Source organism: Hylaeus volcanicus, chromosome 1 (assembly GCF_026283585.1).
Source record: "Hylaeus volcanicus isolate JK05 chromosome 1, UHH_iyHylVolc1.0_haploid, whole genome shotgun sequence".
In the NCBI taxonomy this organism is placed as follows: Eukaryota; Metazoa; Arthropoda; class Insecta; order Hymenoptera; family Colletidae; genus Hylaeus; species Hylaeus volcanicus.
In genome coordinates, this window is record NC_071976.1 from 2,638,529 (window position 1) to 2,651,964 (window position 13,436).

Genomic DNA, 13,436 nt, shown 5'->3' on the forward strand with positions numbered 1-13,436 from the left:
TGCACTTCTCCCAAAACCACTGTCAATTTCTACTTCTGCAGAGCCTCTCCGGTGAACTCTCGAGTGTAACCCCAGTGCCATCAACCAGCACCCCCCCCAATCGCCGCGAAAAGGGGGTAGGATAGCCCCTCCTCGGTCCTCCTCCCTCTCTTCGCCCCCGAAGCTCGACTTTCCCGATTTTGAAACTAGCGACAGTAGCGTAGCGATCGCTGTGGCGAGGCAACCTTCTCTCCGCGTGCACGGACACGTTCGTGGCAACGATCACAATCGCCGCTGCGGGAGCTGGTCCCCAGACCCAGGGTCCCCTTCCCCTACCGTCGCGCTTTTGCCACCGACGTCGACGGGTATCGTCGGCCGCAGTTAGACCGAGTCCGTTCGCGCATTCGCATTAATTTCCAATCCCGCGGTGTGTGCTCTCTCGTGCTCGCCGCTTCTTCGCTCTTTCCTCCCCCCCACCCACCCCCCCTCTCACTCTCTCTCTCTCTCCCTCACTGGCGAGGCGCGAACACCACGCGCGACGAGCACACGTCCCAAACCCAGAGGCAGGCGGTGTCCTCGGCGCGAGGGTGTCTCGAGGGCGACGGTGAAAGAGATGCGCGTGAATTCGAGTACGCGAAGTGCGAAAGCCATCGGGTTCGGAGTAACGGAATCGCGATAATCGCGTCCACGTCGCGTTCGATCGATCATTCGTAGTCCGAGTTGCGAGCACTCGAAGCACTGTGTCACCAGCGGCCTGTCCAGTTGAACGTCGCGAAGGGAAGAGGCAGATTGGGAGGATAAGAGTTCCGGTGCAACGCTTTGGGACGCGACCAGGATACAAGTTTCAAGTAAGGACTCGTCGTCGTGGACAGAGGTCGTCGTCTGAACGACAGCGAAAGTGCAACGTGTACTGGGTGCACTTGTGCCGGATTGTTAGGTTCTCGATGAAATACGCGGCTGTGTTTCGTAGAGTACGCTCGTCGCTTTCGAACACGTGATGTATAGTTCGGAAGAGTTGTTTCTTTTTTCTTTGAGACGTCAGTTCGAGGTTGCTGTCTTTGGAAAGTGGACTTTTCTGATCGAAATTAAGCAAGGTGGATTATTTTGTGGATGATCTTTTTGAAAATTTGTTTAGTTACACGTATGTGTGTGTCTGTGTGCGGCGGTTTGTTAAAGGTCGATTCTGAAGAACTGTCGACCGTACTTGCGTTAACTTCTTTGGAATTAATCCCGAAAGAAGACTTCCTAGCGATACGACTGCCTAGGTCCATTAAGCTCTCTCTAACGAACATTCGAGTGTGTAGTCACCGTTAGATTGTTGGCTGGTAGTCGATTGCACTGCTATTTGGAGGATAAGCGTTTTCACTGGTTGATGAGGAGTCTCGATGGTGACTGTTGGTTTCAGGAAGCGGGTGTTTCGCAACCGTTGCTAAACGTCCGATATTGCGCGCGTAAATCGCTCATGCCTCGAATGAAACCGCGTCAATCTCCGCTTTGTTTTTCCATTTGCTCGACTCAATTATCCAACTCTAAATAAGTGTCCAACTTGTACGTAATTACACATTCAACGCAGATGAGTATAGCATAAACAAACGTCAGGGAAAGCTAGTTCATCGATTGATCGCTGTCAACTATCGAGTATTCCACCTGCCATTCGGTCGTAAATCGATCCTGAGCACGAATCATCGCTGGCACAAACGTTATCGCGACAGAAATCATCGAAAGGAACGAGGAAGACTTGGTAAACACATGTTCGGGAGCCAGTGGTTTCCGACACACTCAATTTCATAATTCGTGAGTCAATAGTCCTTGGCGCTGGGCATACTGTGGATCACAGAAAATGTTCTTCATAGCAAGTGGTCGAAATGATGAGGTGAACGTAGGCTTCCACACAGGTTTTCTCAATGAAATCAGGTTTCTTTCACTTTCTGGCAAGCATCTTCAGCGCACGTTGCTCGAGCAACGTGAGGCTTGAATACGTAAACCGTTTGAAAGGACAGGAGTTCGAAAGGATTAGGTTTAGTAATGCATTCGTACGAGGTACGTCTATCTCGAGATCATTTGTCATGTCGAATGGAGTTTACCTACGAATTACGGAATAGAGTCATTTTTTTAGTGTTCAATAGAAACATGTGCTCCCCTCAATATTTTAATAAGTAAAACAACGAAGCTTTTATTTAGAAGACTGAAGATATCGTCGTCTGTCATTGAGGGACACTAATAGAGTGCGACTCTGAAGGAAACTAGTTTCAATATTTATAACAGTCATATCAGATATCACTTTGCGTTGGCAGACAAGTGTTCAGTGGATACAATTCATGACTGTGATTTCTAATAGGTAATAGTCTTGACATTCATAGTAATACTCGTGACTATGATTCCTAACAAGTAATAGTCTCGATATGCATGCTAATACTATTCAACAGGTGTTGTCCAATCAATCATTTTCATCGAATACACCTTGACGTATTTTATATTGTAACTCGAGAACGGATTCGCCACGGTCAATGCTTGGAAACTGTTTCTCTTCGTGACAGGGGGTGCAATTGCACCCGTGGTCCCTTGCTTCGCCTTGGCCGCCGATTGTTATATTATCTTCGAACGCATTTACTTTCTCAAAGAAACATAATCCGTGGAAGTTTGGTAAACCTTGACTTTCCAAACATGAAACGTTCTTTTCTCCGATTTTCGGTGTAAATGGGCGTCATTTATTTTCAGCCAGCGGATTCGAATTTGCGTAACCGGGAGGACGAGTTTTTTAGTATCAAGTTTTGCACCATCTGGTTATGTTCGAGAACTCAGGCTTCACGGTGTAGCGTCTTTCCCCAAAGAATCACGCGTTTTCTAAGGCTTGTTCCCAATAAAAATAAACCAAGCTGCTAACATTTTAGCCATTGGTGTTTCCGATCTGCGCGCGAGATAAATCTCTTCGAGTAAATAAATTTCGGAATTGGAAAAAATATACGTGTCTCATCTTGATTACTTGCGAATATATATTTTTTAAATAATAATTACTTATTGAACGACACCTGTTGACCTTCTTGCCTCGAACCGGTATCGTTTCAAAATATTAGGGATGCTTCAATGATGGTTGAGAAAAATTCTGAAATAGCCCGATGCACACAGTAACAGTCATAAAAGTATCGTCATCTTAAAAATAACACTGCGTTATTTTTGGCAAATAACGGAGTTTCTATGGCTCTCACGTATCCCTATCACCTGCCAGGTGTTGTAATGCCTCGTTTAAATTTGTCCAGCTCGGGTCCAGGCCGCGAGGAGAGGAAACAAGCGTGGTGGAACGCGCGAAGAGAACCGCTAAGCGTGTTGGATGCGCAGCAATCACGGAATTGGCGGGGAACCAAGGCGGAAGTAAGGTCTCTTAACGGGTAACGGACTCGCCGAGCATAGGGAAGATCCCAGGAAGAGTCGAGCAGGTTCACCCTTGGCCGGAGAATAAAAAGCGTCCACGATCACTTCTGCGCTAACTTCGCAGCCAGTGGCAACACCTGGATCCTTTCGTCAGCGTGATGATACAGAGGATCGCGACGCTCGCGACGATGGAAACATGAAGACGCTGGAAGATCGTGCGCTCGATCGACGCAGCTCCACTCCTGTCGACCATACATGACGTAAGTTTTTAGCAATTTACATACAGCCTGGTCGATCTTGCTTCGTATAGATCTGTCTATTAGATCTACTTCGAGAATCGACGGGATCTATCCTTTTCATTCGCTAAGTATTGTTCGATTCCAAGGTTTTTGTTTTTGCTATTCGCAAGAGAATTTAGATGGAGAGCTGCTAAGCATGGCTATTTGCAATATTAATGTCTTTATCGACTCCAAAGACCTTGGAATGTGTTAAAGGGGAAAGGATCACGAGCGTTCGAGAGTGAAAATAATTCATACTCGTGCCTTTTAAAATGCAATTATTAGAATTGCACTTTCGAACGGTAGTATTAAAAATTTCGGGACCTAACCCACTCCTCGATAATCTAGACACAGCTGCGAACCCTGTTTAACGTTAATTGCATAAATTATCAACGACCACACCGATTTCAATGGTCTCAAAGTATGTTAACACGCCGACTGTCATGTCATGCATATATGTATGACACTAATGTTTCGATTCCTCCGTTGTCACTTCGTCACATGAGACACGGTATTCAAATACGAATAGAAATTCGTTGTGTGCTCGAATCGATATGCAGACAAACTTTAAGGTGATCATAAACGCCGAATTCTTGGTCGGTTTATTTTTACGTTACTCGGCCGACATTGGCCCGGTCATAAAACGGCGATTTACGCGATTGAGTTCCATTAAGAGTTGAATATATTAATGGAATGCGATTAGAAAGGTGGTAATCTTACTTGGCGCTAAAAATAGCAAAACAATACACAAGGAACGCAGAGAGATTTGTAAACAAGAACCGATTTAAGATTCTACGTGCACGATAGCATCATCTTTTAAAATGTCGCAGAAAAATGTAATCTAAATCGAATTGAGATCTTCTCTTTGATCGAGTTAAAACGCAGCGAAGGTATTCTGGTTAATTATATGGCTCTTGTCTAAAAATAGTTCGGTTAATTTTCAAATAACTGTAACAAATTTAACAACATCGCCTCGGGCATGCCTCTCGATCGAGCCACTTTGTTTTTAAACTAATAAATCACTCTTACGGAGTTAATCATACGAGAAACCTTGTCGACCTCGGACCGCGCAATTTCAGAGACGAGAACGAGATCAGATTAATAACGAAAAAATTGCTAAAATAATTAGTCTCCGCGTAAACGTAAGAGCCTCGATAATTAAAGGTCCCATGTCTGGCATATCCTTAATTGCGCAAAATAAACGTCTCTTAACGACACGGTTAATTACAACCAGTATCACTTTAATGCTTTTGCATCGATCGCTTCTATTTTCGTCGTTTCGTTTCCAATTAACGACTCTCATTTTACTTTTCCCGCGTGCACGTTTGCAAACAACCGTTACCAACCGATTATTCACGTAAGCGCCTCCAATTGATTAGTGACAGAGGCAAAGATCCTGCGTCGCATTAACTACTTCCGCAAAGCTTGACCAGCGAGTAATTAGAGGGCCTAAGGAGAAGTAATAACTCAATATTACATAAACATTAGATTGCACGATCGTTCGCCTGCGAAGCTCATCCGGAATGCTTCTAAATTTGCGCGCGAATAAACAATGACTAAGATGTTTTCGTCCGAATTACTGCAGTGACAGGAAAATTAGTATCGGCAGGTATCGCGTACCTGTAATTGGGAAGCAAATTAATTTTACTACAGCGTGAGGTATAGATTATTTGTTCTAATCGAGTTTTACCTTCTCTTGCGAATCAGGTGTACCATTTGCACCGAATCCGAGTCACCTGTACGTGCCAGAGACGCGAGTGCAATGCTTTCGGTAGGAACGAAAGTGTTTACCAAACAATACGTCAGACTTCACGTTTCGAAAATGCGAGTTACGCACGCCTCCAGCACGTGCACGTGATCGCGAAGTTGAAAGTGCGATTAAATCTAATTTTTTCGTTAAATAAAGGTTGTTTCGCAAAGCGGGAAGCATATTATAGGAGAAGAGGCACGCAAAGGCTGCACGCGTACGTCCGCGTATCTAAGTATCAATGTTTTCGAGCTATAAAGCTGTCAATTAATTACCGTCCACGTATAAATCAATTCTTAACGATCCCCAGCAGGAGTTTGCGTTTATTTTTGGAAGTACGAGCCATATCGCGTTGCATAAAACATCCACGATTTTGAAATAGCTTGAGGTTATTTTTAGCGCTCGAAAGGGGAATGGAATTTTGGTTGCAAGTTTGAGGTCGAACTTCAAGGATTCGAGAAACTTCATTTTTTTGTCGTGTATCGAATTGACAGTACAATAACGATTTAATCGTAAGGAAATTTTCCTTGCTACTCAATTCTTACTGTACCAGCCATGCAATACGCTTTCATCTTTCCAGATCAGAGTTTACCAGCGATATATTTAACATTGGTCAATTAAATGTAATAGGTGTATAGCGAATAACTCGATGAAGATAATACCTTCTGATATATGGTGCTGCACGAATGGTATTTAACGTAGGCGTACAATCTGGTAGCAGAATCTATGCGCATAGCAATCTTTTTCATAGAGAAATCCGTGGGGAGAACTCGCACCTTGGTTAATGTGTTCCTCCTTTCTTCGAATCGCAAACATTTTACAGATATCACGAAGGCTTATGTAAGGCACATTGGAGAAAGGAAATTAATCCATCTCTAAGCTACGCCACCTTCGTAATAGCTCTATCTCTGATAGCATTTGTAGCGCTTTGTAAAATTAATGACCTTTCACAAAGAATTTTTCAAAGAGGGAATTTAACACTCAATTCAAACTAAATTCTTGTATTCAATTATTATATGCAACATATGAATTATACACAATTGTTTCACGCATTATTCAATTTATCTCCACGTAAAATATTTTGTATTTAATTAAAAGATAGGTCTTTACAACTGGTAGATTTAATGTTAAAAGCCTCCGTAACTTGTACTATCGTTTATCCCCCAAATAAAACAAACAACTTTGCAAAAAAAACGAACAAGCTCGCAACACAAAGTTACCGCAACAAAGGCTGACAAGAACGGCACCAAAATAGCTTCTGTTGTAGGTATGTTTCCCAGCGCGCTTAATTGCCACTAAATGTCGACTTCGTGCGTGAACTCACGGTCCATTGACAGCCGGCCACTTTCATTTCTCTATTCTCTGACACAATCTTCGCCGTGTTACACTTTCCTTCTCGATGGCGAAGAAACAGCGGATAGATCGAAACTCTCATTTTCAATATCTCCTCTCGAGCGGCAGCCGCGCGGGCACCCGTAACGGGCAAATCTGCTCCGATTGTATAACGTGGCTTATAAGGCTCCCCGCGCTTTTGCATCTTGTCCGTTAAGTAGCCACTTTAATTAGCTGTCGTATTTGGAAGAGCCCCGGTACTCTCGTCTCGAGGGTTTTGCAGTCGGTGGGCATCGAGTGTTGTAAATAATTAGCGAGAATTATAGCGAGGAGTAAAAAGTGCTTCGGATGTGTCCAAACTGAGATCCTAGAACTCCGAGACAACAGGAATTTATTCTACAATCTCGAAGAATCTGAGTTCTGTTGTTTTCAAAATTTCCTCGAAAATACGAAAAGCAAAGAAACTCCAGTTAGTAGTAAAAATTCTATTTCAGCTACCTTCCTCCCTAAGCACCGTGGCCCTGAACCATCCCAGTGTTGCTTATTTCTCCGTGTTTCGCCATCGAACGATCGATTTAATCGAGTATTACGCGCCGAAGAGAGTATCTCGAGCCTAACTTCCGCTACTTTGGGTGGTTTCATTTTCTCGTGCTTTCACGCGTGGACAGCGCGGTTGCTAATTGCGCGGAAATATTCACAGCCGGTTTCCTTCCGTCTGGTCGTCGACAGTCGCGTTTCGTTGATCGCAGCAGCCACGGATTTATTATACGTCGCTTCTGGAATCGGTTTTTGATTGGTGGCGAACTGTCCCGCGAGCGCAGGGCGCTTTCACGCCTGGTGAAAACCTTTCGACAAGCGGTCGCTATGAATAGTTGATGCAGGAAACGAAGTAGGCCGCTCGTGGAATTGTTTTATCGCCATCCGACGTGACAGCATAAACAGAAACTCCTTATTAATCCAAGAATCAGCTCGTTGTAGGTAGAAAATATTTATCCACCTTTTCCTTTTGCAATTGAATAAGATTAAATTTGCTTCGATTACCGAGAGAACTCATTGTCTTCTATTTCTCCAAGTAGTTTTCACATTCAGTAATACGAAAAATGCTTTTCTTAAAAGGTCTCGTTGCTCCTCCTCGAAGAGACAAAGTTATCTTCCAATCGACCTGAAAAAAACGACTAACGAAGAATGGGAAATAAATTCCATTGCCACGGAAGAAAGTTGTAGGCGAAACTAATTATAACAGCGATTGTCTTCGTTTTCTTATTCGTAAGATTGATCACATAACTCCTCACGTTCCAACGTTCCACCTGGCCGAGCATTCACGAGAGATGGATCCCTCGTCTCTGTTGCAATGATTACAAGATCTTTCATTCTGAGACTCCCCTGGAATCGTTTCATTTATCTCGAACAAAACGGACAAACGTCGAGTTTAACGAATCCCTGTATTTCGAATGTAGTATTCGATTAAAATCACATTCGTACCTGGACTATCGTTCCTCCGAAGGATCAGAGTCGATCGAAATGGTTCGAGGGAACCGATTATCCTCCCACTGTTATTTAATTCTCTCCACCAAAGTTGGAAAGTAAAATTGTGGCGTTGTGCTTCGCGGTAGTAATTCATTTATGTAACTGGCCAGTTTATTAAGTTACAACCGTTGTTACGCCCGTCTGTTAGATTACTATCGCTTCATCTCGTCCGCAGCGCCGCTGAAAAAGAGAAACGCGAAAGCCACGGAAGCGATTATGGTCGCTGCCGAACGAACTTCGCCGGCGGGTCACGGTTACAGTCATCGACGATCCTAGACACGCTTAATTTCAATCTGTTATTCAACATATCGCGCGTTATTTTGACGACAGGTCGATGACCAGGCGGATCGAAACTCGTACCGCGATCTTTTTAGTTCGAGCATGTTTCGGAATCGAAGCTCGTCAAAGATGAAATTAAAGTACAGTTAACATCGACTACCATTCCATTTGGAATCCGTTTTAATCGAAAAGTATCGCGTCCCCGAGGTTTGTGCGTACCAGACGATTGGCTAAACAGTCTCAGCACGCGAAACGGTTCGTTCGGTGATTGTAGCCGGCGAGGCCAGCCGAACGGAACGAACGTCGACGAGAGTCCGGCTTCCGCGGAGAAATTTCCAGCTGGATCGGTAATTCCGAAAGCCTAGACCCTGGACAGGCCAGTCATTCCGCGATGGAACGATCTAGGTGACGGTTGAAACGGTTCGGAAATCGAAAATTACTGCCGGCTAGCGTACGCGTGCACAGATCAGCTGCGAGCACGCTCGACGATTGCAAAAGTGAATCGGCGATTTCTTGAGCGTCGAAAGTCCTTTCCCGCGAGCTGTAATCGCGACTACTCTCGCCATGTTTGATCGACGGCGCCCCAAGGAGGGAGACGAACCGTACTGTAACTTGAAAGTCTCTGAAAAGTCACGGGCGACGACCTGGTATCCCAGGCAATTTCAGTGTTGATGAGGATCGTCTCGATTTTAATCAACCGAGTTCCGAACCCTTTTGCGTCCATTCAAAATACAGTTGATTTTCAGTTACCATTTAGTAGTACCATCCTGAAAGTGACCAGAGCGATAACCATAAATTTCAAAAACTGCTACTGTTCTCCACTACCACTTGTTCCTATTTTACGATGGTTCGTTGGCGACATTAACCTCCCAAGAAATCCTGAACATTATTAAAGTCGTAGAAACTGACCCTAGTAAATCGACTTGGAGAGTCTGCCGCGAAAGTACAGATCGATCATTCGAGTGTCATCCGTCGTTTAAGTGGGCTTAGAAAGGTTGGAGAGATAGACCAATGGGCTTCTTATGAATTAGCTGGTAATAATCGAAAGTGTTGTATCGAAAGTTCAAGTGTACCGCTTTTACGCAGCGATAATGAAGCCATTTGTTCGTCTAATTTTAACCTTGCGATCGGAAGCGAAACTGAAGACAGCTGTTGACGCAACTATAATTCAATTGACACTGAACCTACTGACATTCATTTGTACCTATTTTTACAAGTAGGTTAATGATTTATATTTAAACACTGTGAAGTTTATGGTACTAGAAAAGGTCTATGAAATGAAGATTTGGTTATCATAAGGGTTAATGGCGACCAAAACTGTGTTTTTGACGGTGCTCCTGTGTTCAGGATCAAGAAGACACGCGCAGATTGTAACGGTTCTCCGCGCGCTATTAAAAATACAGTAAACCGACAGTTTACGAGTCTCGACTGATCCGACCACGGGTCCCGATCGACAGACGGAGAGAGAAAAAAGAAAAAGTTTACTTTCAATCGCGCAGCATTGAGCTCTCCCGGGTTGGCTCTCACGTGGAACTCCACGTGAACGTAGGTGGCCACGATCTGCCACTCTGCAACGATCCCCGTCCGCAATTGGGATACTTGCAACCGGTGCTAGTGATTTATATCATATATACATCGCAGATCAAATCATAGATACACGCCGCGATCAATTCCCATGCACGGAATGAAATAACTAAAAATAGAACGGTAACGTTACACCTTAAGGAATGATTTAGTCTTCATTTGCAAATGACGAACGCATTCGTGATAAGGCGTACTATTTCGTCACCTTGTTTCGTCATCGTTCCACTTGTAGATTCAGTTGATAATTAACAGGTTCGTGTGACTCCTCTTCAGTAAATTGTATACTTTATTTCTTATCGACATTGACGATACTTTAATTGTAGATGTACCAAGATACCCAAGCCATTGTTTTTACTTTTTCGCTACACAATGTTCCAAATATCACTTTCTGCTCAGGCCACTAGGTTGCATAATAGTATCGCGACTCCTGTTAAATACCTACCTGCCTGCCTACTCTTGATGTTCTGCTAATCAGTCGAGCAGCCACTCAGTCGCAGGCTAAACGATTCGTTAGCAGCAACATGTTCAAGTGGAAAAAAACGCATCGGTTGCGTGTCCCGTGGATTTTCCGATTAAATTCGTAGCGTCAACGAGACGAGACTCGTTCCTCCGAGGTGTTGCGCAACATGGCGATCAGCGTTGAGGAATCTTGCGACATTTTTAGGAGAGATCGTTCCTCGAGACCGCGCGTCATTGCACTTTTCCCCGTCGCGGACCGACTCGGTTGCAAATTTCCCAATTGCGGACAGGGATCGTTGCACAGAGTGGCAGTCAATGGCCACCTACGTTCACGTGTAGTTCCACGTGATAGCTCAACCGGGAGAGCTCAATGCTGCGCGACTGAATCATTATAGTGGTTCAGAGGTGGACAAGCCTCTTATCTAGTCGAGATGTCTCTTCCTAGATGAAAGTTTCGAGGAATACTTCGTTTGATCACTGAAGACACGGTATTTAATATAACACCATAAAAATAAACACGACTCCTTATATATTTTATAAAACCGTGGCTCCCTCGTCGCCATTTTTGCGTCGTTTTAAGGAAGCTTTAATCAGGTCGCGTTATCTTTATTAGCCTCGACGCGCCTAGATATTTGTAGATTGAAATTTGGGCTTCTGACCAAACAACAGTTAATCCAACACGAATCGTAAACGTCTTTCTTGGTCCAAAGATAGAGACTACCTAAATACCTTGCTTTTCACAGCAGCGATGCTAGCGTTTTTTGAACACTGCTATGACCCACTAGTTTTCAGTTACCTTCAATTCAGGTTTCCCAGAATATTACCTAATTTGAACGTCGCCTCTATGTAGGGTAACCGCAAATTTATCTCTATGTATGGTGCATTGGCGCCATACAACTTTACACGCAAACAAACCAAATTTTTGTTTGTTTTTACCGTTGGCCTCCGCATTAGCAGGAGTGGTTCACCAGAAAACTACCAAACCTGGTGGAGTTGCCTCTATGTATGTCATTCGTGTCATGTCACTTTTGGAACGAAGAAAAAAGGTTCCTTAATTATCTTTAATTTGCATTTTACTATCAGGAGTAATTTATCAGAAAATTAGCAAACTCGAAACTTTAGGTCAAAAATTTTTCTTCGCTTTTATTCGTGGGGCTCTGTTCTAATGACTTACTACAAAATTACCTACTGCAAGCTTTGAATATTAAGCCTAACAAAATTCGAAACGCTCGGTAATAATACCCAGGACGTTTTGCAAGAAGAAAAAAGCCTGGACGATTCCATCATCGATTGACCAGTCGAATCGGATCGGATGTCAGATATATGGCTCCGCCTGGATCCTTGGATCGTCGATGACGATGGTTTCTTGGAGACCGGGTGCCATCGACGGGTGTATCGAACGCGGAAAAACGGGAATGACGGGGGATGACGACGTCGATGACAACAAACGGCGAGGACGAAGGTGAAGCACGTCGCGAGCTGTTCGCCAGGTCTGGCTATGTACAGCGTAGCGCGCTGATACGGTGAAAGCTGATATTTTGTAACACTCCTGCCATTCCGTTCCGTTCCATTCCATTCCACGGTATTGCCAGTTGCAGCCGTTCGCTAGCTCGCTCGCTCGCCTCTCGAGCAGTCGCTCGTCTCTCGTAATCGAATGCGAGAACCCAGTGCCGGCAGCACAATGGTGGGCGCACCCAGAATACATTTTTCTCTTTTCTCGCGTTTACGTTCCGCGAGATTCTCGTTTCTCGGTGCCTGTGCGGCTGATATTCTCGTTCCAAGCCGATGCCAGCCGTCTGCAGGACGCATAACTGCACGCTATGCGACGAATGTCCTCCAGGGTGGCGTCTTGGGAAGCGTTCCGGGTTAGACGCTTGCCAGTGCGATAGTAAACTGCAGCAGTGAGAAATATCCCCGAAGAAAACACTATCGAACGGTATACGGTTCGATAGAGGCTTCGGAGTAGTAGCCTCTTCGAATAGAAATCCTAGGATCCTAGGATCCTTGATCTTAAAAGGTCGTAGGCTTTGAGTATGCCCCTGTAACTCTAAGATTTCTAAACGGTTCACCCGTTTAGTTCCTTGTGTCCTAATGTCAATCCTAGCATAGACCGAAGATCGTAATGTAAGTAGAGTAAAAATTGAATTACATCACGATTCAACGCTCTATATTTTTGTTTTGTATGTACACCACAATAATTCTCAGCGCAGCAGTTCGTTCTGATGTATAGATAAGATGATGTATAGATCTTCCAATTTGATTTGACTTCATGAACATCCTTACAACAGCCACTGAATGCAACGTTAGTTAGACCTCGTTTGAAGCATGCCCCAACTACATTCAGCTGGGAGAGAGTGCAGCATAAATTTCTTACAATTAGATTCGCAGTGTAGAAGTTACATAACGCGGCTTACTTAGTCCAGGGATATAGTCCTACATTAACTATGCCTGCATAACTCGTAACAGCTTATAGTCCTGTATTAAGTATGCTTAACGTGTTTCCTCTCTCAATATGCACACATGTGGACGATGTCGATTTCTTCTTGGATCTTTCACTTCTTTATATTCTCTTTAGATTCTTTACATTCTTTCATGAGTGCTTGACACGCAATATTGCATTCTGATGTTAATTGTCTTGATAATATACGCTTCCTTCTAACGAATGGGACGAATGGCTAACCTGGCTAGTCAGAGTGCCCTATATACAGTTTTTTCTTGGTTGTAGCGGATTTCAACTTTGTTTTTCGTTGAGTTACGGGAAATTAGGATCCTTGGAATCCTTAGGGCGCCCAGTTTCAACTCTCTAGAGTCCTTAGGACCCAAGTTTCAACTCTCTAGAGTCCTTAGAGCCCAAGTTTCAACTCTCTAGAGTCCTTAGGACC

At 44.1% G+C, this 13,436-nt stretch overlaps 1 protein-coding gene across 3 annotated transcripts in view; it reads left to right on the forward strand.

Annotated features, from left to right (window-relative positions):
• The first annotated feature begins 221 nt into the window (after nucleotides 1-221).
• Nucleotides 222-13,436, forward strand: part of LOC128875384 (A disintegrin and metalloproteinase with thrombospondin motifs 8) — a 50,383-nt gene continuing 37,168 nt past the window's right edge. The window contains exons 1-2 of one of the 3 annotated variants that reach the window (XM_054120938.1): nucleotides 222-827; nucleotides 3,237-3,608. The gene's annotated coding sequence lies outside the window, so the exon portion shown is untranslated. The remainder of the gene's footprint in view (nucleotides 828-3,236; nucleotides 3,609-13,436) is intronic. The other 2 variants (XM_054120920.1, XM_054120944.1) reach the window with 2 other exon arrangements.